Source organism: Schistocerca piceifrons, unplaced genomic scaffold (genome assembly GCF_021461385.2).
Source record: "Schistocerca piceifrons isolate TAMUIC-IGC-003096 unplaced genomic scaffold, iqSchPice1.1 HiC_scaffold_614, whole genome shotgun sequence".
NCBI classification, from domain to species: Eukaryota; Metazoa; Arthropoda; class Insecta; order Orthoptera; family Acrididae; genus Schistocerca; species Schistocerca piceifrons.
Genome location: NW_025728855.1, coordinates 37,501 through 45,171, shown reverse-complemented (window position 1 = coordinate 45,171; position 7,671 = coordinate 37,501). Strand labels below are relative to the sequence as shown.

The 7,671-nt window shown below is 54.6% G+C and overlaps 2 non-coding genes across 2 annotated transcripts; both read right to left on the bottom strand.

Moving 5' to 3' along the window:
- Positions 1 to 563: 563 nt before the first annotated feature.
- LOC124763016 lies at positions 564 to 719 on the bottom strand. Its single transcript, XR_007012627.1, has one exon. It is a non-coding gene; the product is annotated as a 5.8S ribosomal RNA (ribosomal RNA).
- Positions 720 to 1,075: 356 nt separating this feature from the next.
- On the bottom strand, positions 1,076 to 2,996 carry LOC124763009. The gene has a single exon (XR_007012624.1). It is a non-coding gene; the product is annotated as a small subunit ribosomal RNA (ribosomal RNA).
- Positions 2,997 to 7,671: the final 4,675 nt, after the last annotated feature.

Genomic DNA, 7,671 nt, shown 5'->3' with positions numbered 1-7,671 from the left:
ACGGTACTTGTTCGCTATCGGTCTCGTGGTCATATTTAGTCTCAGATGGAGTTTACCACCCACTTTGGAGCTGCACTCTCAAGCAACCCGACTCGAAGGAGAGGTCCCGCCGACGCTCGCACCGGCCGCTACGGGCCTGGCACCCTCTACGGGCCGTGGCCTCATTCAAGTTGGACTTGGGCTCGGCGCGAGGCGTCGGGGTAGTGGACCCTCCCAAACACCACATGCCACGACAGGCGGCAGCCTGCGGGGTTCGGTGCTGGACTCTTCCCTGTTCGCTCGCCGCTACTGGGGGAATCCTTGTTAGTTTCTTTTCCTCCGCTTAGTAATATGCTTAAATTCAGCGGGTAGTCTCGCCTGCTCTGAGGTCGTTGTACGAGGTGTCGCACGCCACACCGCCAGCCGGCTGTGCACGCTACCGAGAAAGTACCGGTATGCGAACCGCCAGGCGACGGGGCGCGCATCGCACGTTTTGAGGAGACGCGGCCGGCCCCACAGGCGGCCGCGACACTCCCAGGTCTGCGAAGCGGGGGCAAAACGCCGCGCGCTTCAGTATACGTAGCCGACCCTCAGCCAGACGTGGCCCGGGAAACGGGAATCCATGGACCGCAATGTGCGTTCGAAACGTCGATGTTCATGTGTCCTGCAGTTCACATGTCGACGCGCAATTTGCTGCGTTCTTCATCGACCACGAGCCGAGTGATCCACCGTCCTGGGTGATCTTTTCTCAAGTTTCCGCCGTCTCTTTCGAGACGGTCGCATAGGCGGGAGTGAGGCGTGTGGCGGGCCCCTGTTCCAGCGTTCTGTGTCCAACGGCCTCACGGCCGACGGGCGTCGTACGGCTCCACACCGGAGCGGACAGGCACTCGGGCGAAAGTCATTCAAAACCGGCGCCAGGCGCCAGGTGCCGCAGGCCAGCCGCTCCAGCGCTTCAGCGCTCGTACCACACAACATTGCCGCTAGTTTTTGAGAGGCCACGCGTGGTTCCGCACGCGGCGCACGGCTACTGCGAGCCGTACAGGTAGGCGTGTTGCGCGACACGACACGCACATCGAAAGACATGCAGTCTAGTCGGTAATGATCCTTCCGCAGGTTCACCTACGGAAACCTTGTTACGACTTTTACTTCCTCTAAATGATCAAGTTTGGTCATCTTTCCGGTAGCATCGGCAACGACAGAGTCAATGCCGCGTACCAGTCCGAAGACCTCACTAAATCATTCAATCGGTAGTAGCGACGGGCGGTGTGTACAAAGGGCAGGGACGTAATCAACGCGAGCTTATGACTCGCGCTTACTGGGAATTCCTCGTTCATGGGGAACAATTGCAAGCCCCAATCCCTAGCACGAAGGAGGTTCAGCGGGTTACCCCGACCTTTCGGCCTAGGAAGACACGCTGATTCCTTCAGTGTAGCGCGCGTGCGGCCCAGAACATCTAAGGGCATCACAGACCTGTTATTGCTCAATCTCGTGCGGCTAGAAGCCGCCTGTCCCTCTAAGAAGAAAAGTAATCGCTGACAGCACGAAGGATGTCACGCGACTAGTTAGCAGGCTAGAGTCTCGTTCGTTATCGGAATTAACCAGACAAATCGCTCCACCAACTAAGAACGGCCATGCACCACCACCCACCGAATCAAGAAAGAGCTATCAATCTGTCAATCCTTCCGGTGTCCGGGCCCCTGGTGAGGTTTCCCGTGTTGAGTCAAATTAAGCCGCAGGCTCCACTCCTGGTGGTGCCCTTCCGTCAATTCCTTTAAGTTTCAGCTTTGCAACCATACTTCCCCCGGAACCCAAAAGCTTTTGGTTTCCCGGAGGCTGCCCGCCGAGTCATCGGAGGAACTGCGGCGGATCGCTGGCTGGCATCGTTTATGGTTAGAACTAGGGCGGTATCTGATCGCCTTCGAACCTCTAACTTTCGTTCTTGATTAATGAAAACATACTTGGCAAATGCTTTTCGCTTCTGTTCGTCTTGCGACGATCCAAGAATTTCACCTCTAACGTCGCAATACGAATGCCCCCGCCTGTCCCTATTAATCATTACCTCGGGTTCCGAAAACCAACAAAATAGAACCGAGGTCCTATTCCATTATTCCATGCACACAGTATTCAGGCGGGCTTGCCCTGCTTTAAGCACTCTAATTTGTTCAAAGTAAACGTGCCGGCCCACCGAGACACTCAATAAAGAGCACCCTGGTAGGATTTTCAACGGGGTCCGCCTCGGGGACGCACGAGCACGCACGGGGCGGTCGCACGCCTTCGGCTCGCCCCACCGGCAGGACGTCCCCACGATACATGCCAGTTAAACACCGACGGGCGGTGAACCAACAGCGTGGGACACAAATCCAACTACGAGCTTTTTAACCGCAAACAACTTTAATATACGCTATTGGAGCTGGAATTACCGCGGCTGCTGGCACCAGACTTGCCCTCCAATAGATACTCGTTAAAGGATTTAAAGTGTACTCATTCCGATTACGGGGCCTCGGATGAGTCCCGTATCGTTATTTTTCGTCACTACCTCCCCGTGCCGGGAGTGGGTAATTTGCGCGCCTGCTGCCTTCCTTGGATGTGGTAGCCGTTTCTCAGGCTCCCTCTCCGGAATCGAACCCTGATTCCCCGTTACCCGTTACAACCATGGTAGGCGCAGAACCTACCATCGACAGTTGATAAGGCAGACATTTGAAAGATGCGTCGCCGGTACGAGGACCGTGCGATCAGCCCAAAGTTATTCAGAGTCACCAAGGCAAACGGACCCGGACGAGCCGACCGATTGGTTTTGATCTAATAAAAGCGTCCCTTCCATCTCTGGTCGGGACTCTGTTTGCATGTATTAGCTCTAGAATTACCACAGTTATCCAAGTAACGTGGGTACGATCTAAGGAACCATAACTGATTTAATGAGCCATTCGCGGTTTCACCTTAATGCGGCTTGTACTGAGACATGCATGGCTTAATCTTTGAGACAACAGCATATGACTACTGGCAGGATCAACCAGGGAGCTGCGTCAACTAGAGCTGAGCAGCCGGCCGCCCGGGAGTGTGTCCCGGGGGCCCGCGCGAACACGCAAGCGTCCCGCTCAATCATTCTGCAAACAGGAGGAGGCTGAGCTCCCCTGCACAATACACCTCGAAACCCTCTCAGGTCCCGGCGGCGCGCAGCGCCGTCCCAAGTACTTGGTCGGGTTCGAGAGAGGCGCAATCGCCCGGAGTTAGGCGAGTAGACGCTTTCGGTGCGACCACCCGTGCTCCCAACTGAGCTTGCCGCTGCCGACAGAGGCCCGGGAGCGTGCTGTCGTGGCATTGCCGGCGGGAGACAACACGCGCCACCTACGGTGACCGGCAGCTCCAACGCCAGCGCCACAGAAGGACAAAAGCCCCACTTGGGTGCCGAAGCGAACTCTCCCAGCACAGGCGCACACGCCAACACATCCGCACAGCTGCGATACAAACCACCAGCGAGAACCGCTGGGGCGACCGAGCAGCAGACGGCGTCGCGGCGCCGAGCGCCGGGCGGCGGCGCATCCTCAACGCACACAGTCCTCAATCGGACCAGCACACTGCAGATGTCCACCGCGCTTCGCACCGGGCCCGCGAGGACCTACTTTGGCCGCACGGCGCCGCGCGCAGGGTGCGCCGGCGCGCAGCTGCGACGCCCTGCCGCGTCCGTCGGCCGGCGCGCCTGCCACTGGCCGCCCCCACCAGCCGGCTGTAGCGCGTGCGCCCACGCACCGCGCGGCCAGCACGCCGGGAGGCGCCCCCTCACCGGCCGGGGACGGTCCCACCCAGCCACCGCCGCGTATCGCTTCACACCCAGATGCCGTTCAGTTTCGTCGGCATGGTGGGTATCGCTGGAACAACCGGTTAGTAACCTCAACCTATCGTCGCCATCACCGATTCACCCCCTAGCGAGAACAACCGCACCACAACGGGTTACCATTTCTTCATTTGCGTAACTTCACCAGAAAACGTAGGCGTCCATCGCCATTTGCAACTTCAACCATTATTGCATGCCTGTGTCAGGTGTCACGCCACACTACGTCTGCCCACATACACGCAACAAAATGTGCACGCCTAGACAATACGTGGAAGGTGGCCCCCGTACGTATGCGATGTCCATTGCTCGAACGGACTGTCAACCGGCTTCTGTAGCATGTCGCAGATATGGAACGCGCTGCACCATGCCATCACGGTGTGTGAGGAGAGACGACTAGGTCCGAATACATCAACAGACAGCTCATGCTGATCGCCATCCACGGCGTCCGTTCCTCCCACACGTCTCTATGGCGTACCACACTGCAATCCAGCTCTCATAGGGAGACGACACGTAGCTGCGTGCACAATATTTGCACTGTATGGTCCGCCGTTTTTGGGCGCAGTCGTTGTACGGTCACACATGTGCCACGATGTATCATTCAGTACATAAGGACGAATGTGCAGTACAGATTGTGGTTCACGCGTACGACATCAGCGGACAGTTGACACAGGCCGCACCACAACGTTAGCCTGCGTACGTCGCATGCGAAGGGCATTGAACATGCAAACTTGTCACCAACCACCTTGCGAAGGCAGGGGGCAAGGTGGGGACGTGGGGAGAGGTGGGGGGGGGGGGGGGGCGGCATGTACGCCCTGCTGCCATCCACATTACAGTGTACAGCAGGAGCATGTGGAAAGTCAGCAAGACTTGCAAGGTGTTTAACATGAAGCGATACACAGGGGAGCGGGCAGTGCGAGTAGCGAACTATATTGCGAGGGTTGCGGGTGGGCAACACTACACTAATTGAACGAGTCGTATAACAATTACAGAGCAGGTTTAGGCGACAACGTGGGTTACGATAGGCGACAACGTGGGTTTACGTTAGGGGACAACGTGGGTTACGTTAGGGGACAACGTGGGTTACGTTAGGGGACAACGTGGGTTACGTTAGGGGACAACGTGGGTTACGTTAGGGGACAACGTGGGTTACGTTAGGGGACAACGTGGGTTACGTTAGGGGGACAACGTGGGTTAGGTTAAGGCACAACATGGGTTAGGTTAAGGCACAACATGGGTTAGGTTAAGGCACAACATGGGTTAGGTTAAGGCACAACATGGGTTAGGTTAAGGCACAACATGGGTTAGGTTACGGCACAACATGGGTTAGGTTAAGGCACAACATGGGTTAGGTTTAGGGGACAACATGGGTTAGGTTAGGGGACAACATGGGTTAGGTTAAGGCACAACATGGGTTAGGTTAAGGCACAACATGGGTTAGGTTAGGGGACAACATGGGTTAGGTTAGGGCACAACATGGGTTAGGTTAGGGGACAACATGGGTTAGGTTAGGGGACAACATGGGTTAGGTTAGGGGACAACATGGGTTAGGTTAGGGGACAACATGGGTTAGGTTAGGGGACAACATGGGTTAGGTTAGGGGACAACATGGGTTAGGTTAGGGGACAACATGGGTTAGGTTAGGGGACAACATGGGTTAGGTTAAGGCACAACATGGGTTAGGTTAGGGGGACAACATGGGTTAGGTTAGGGGACAACATGGGTTAGGTTAGGGGACAACATGGGTTAGGTTAGGGGACAACATGGGTTAGGTTTAAGGCACAACATGGGTTAGGTTAGGGCACAACATGGTTAGGTTAGGGCACAACATGGGTTAGGTTAGGGCACAACATGGGTTAGGTTAGGGGGACAACATGGGTTAGGTTAGGGGACAACATGGGTTAGGTTAGGGGACAACATGGGTTAGGTTTAGGGGACAACATTGGGTTAGGTTAGGGGACAACATGGGTTAGGTTAGGGGACAACATGGGTTAGGTTAGGGGACAACATGGGTTAGGTTAGGGGACAACATGGGTTAGGTTAGGGGACAACATGGGTTAGGTTAGGGGACAACATGGGTTAGGTTAAGGCACAACATGGGTTAGGTTAAGGCACAACATGGGTTAGGTTTAGGGGACAAACATGGGTTAGGTTAGGGGACAACATGGGTTAGGTTAGGGGACAACATGGGTTAGGTTAAGGCACAACATGGGTTAGGTTAGGGGACAACATGGGTTAGGTTAAGGCACACATGGGTTAGGTTAGGGGACAACATGGGTTAGGTTAGGGGACAACATGGGTTAGGTTAAGGCACAACATGGGTTAGGTTAAGGCACAACATGGGTTAGGTTAAGGCACAACATGGGTTAGGTTAGGGGACAACATGGGTTAGGTTAGGGGACAACTTGGGTTAGGTTAGGGGACAACATGGGTTAGGTTAAGGCACAACATGGGTTAGGTTAAGGCACAACATGGGTTAGGTTAGGGGACAACATGGGTTAGGTTAGGGGACAACATGGGTTAGGTTAGGGGACAACATGGGTTAGGTTAAGGCACAACATGGGTTAGGTTAGGGGACAACATGGGTTAGGTTAAGGCACAACATGGGTTAGGTTAGGGGACAACATGGGTTAGGTTAGGGGACAACATGGGTTAGGTTAAGGCACAACATGGGTTAGGTTAAGGCACAACATGGGTTAGGTTAAGGGACAACATGGGTTAGGTTAGGGGACAACTTGGGTTAGGTTAGGGGACAACATGGGTTAGGTTAAGGCACAACATGGGTTAGGTTAAGGCACAACATGGGTTAGGTTAAGGTACAACATGGGTTAGGTTAAGGTACAACATGGGTTAGGTTAGGTTACACGTTGTTGTAAGGAAAGGTGTGGGGGGGGGGGGGGGGGGCGGGGCGGCAGGTTCGTTGATAGTGATTATAGTAAGTGAATGCTTGTGACATGATGAGATTTGTCACGTCAGGATGCACCTTTGGCTTATTAGAGGCGGCGCTCCAATTCTATGCTTGTGTCAGACCTGTGTCTTTGACTCATGTCATTGTTTGTGCGCTGTGACAGGAGGTACTATTGTGATGTTGGGTGCACCGTTGTATAGGACATGTGTGGGTGTTGGTGCCTTATCTGCGCAATGGTGGATGTCGAAAGGGTGGGATATTCTATTTTCCGCATGGACCTCCTGGTCTGGTTGTGATAGTGTGGATTGTGTAATGTGGCGGAGAGGATGCACTGGATGTTGTTCCATGCTGGTGCTTACATATTGTATGTGCGCCTGTTAGAAGCAGAGAGTGGTGCGTGATCAGAGTGTCTGGCTGACGTGTGGTTCCCATTGTGGGCAGACTCTTTCAGCATGTATACGGACAGTTGTATATATTTTCTGTAGTTTGATGGCTCTGCATTGATTACTAATCAGCGCCGTGTGTACGGGTAATCTGGTTCCAGTCCACAATGTTCTATCTGTGTACATTAGTGACAAAGACTCCCCCCATGCAGTGGGGCTCGGTCTGTTATAACTCTTCCGCGTAATATATTTGCCCCACGTTTTTGCGAGTTGCGAGTGCGAGTGCAACGCGCATGGGGACCGACATGCTGATGGCTCGGTATCGGACGCCGTACAGTGAGCAACGCGATCGCGTCTCTCGCTCGTAAGTGGTACAGGTCGCGGCTCATGTATAGGGACAGCGGGAATGTCGCATATTGGAAATAACTCTTCATGAAACGCAAGTTATAGGGGTGGATTGCACTTACGAGTGCGGGAAACGTCCGCCGTTCATCGCTGGAGGTGCGCGTTTGGCGGTTGGGGTGGTCCACGAACGGGTGCGGGTGGAGTCATTGCCGGTCCACGGCTTCGTG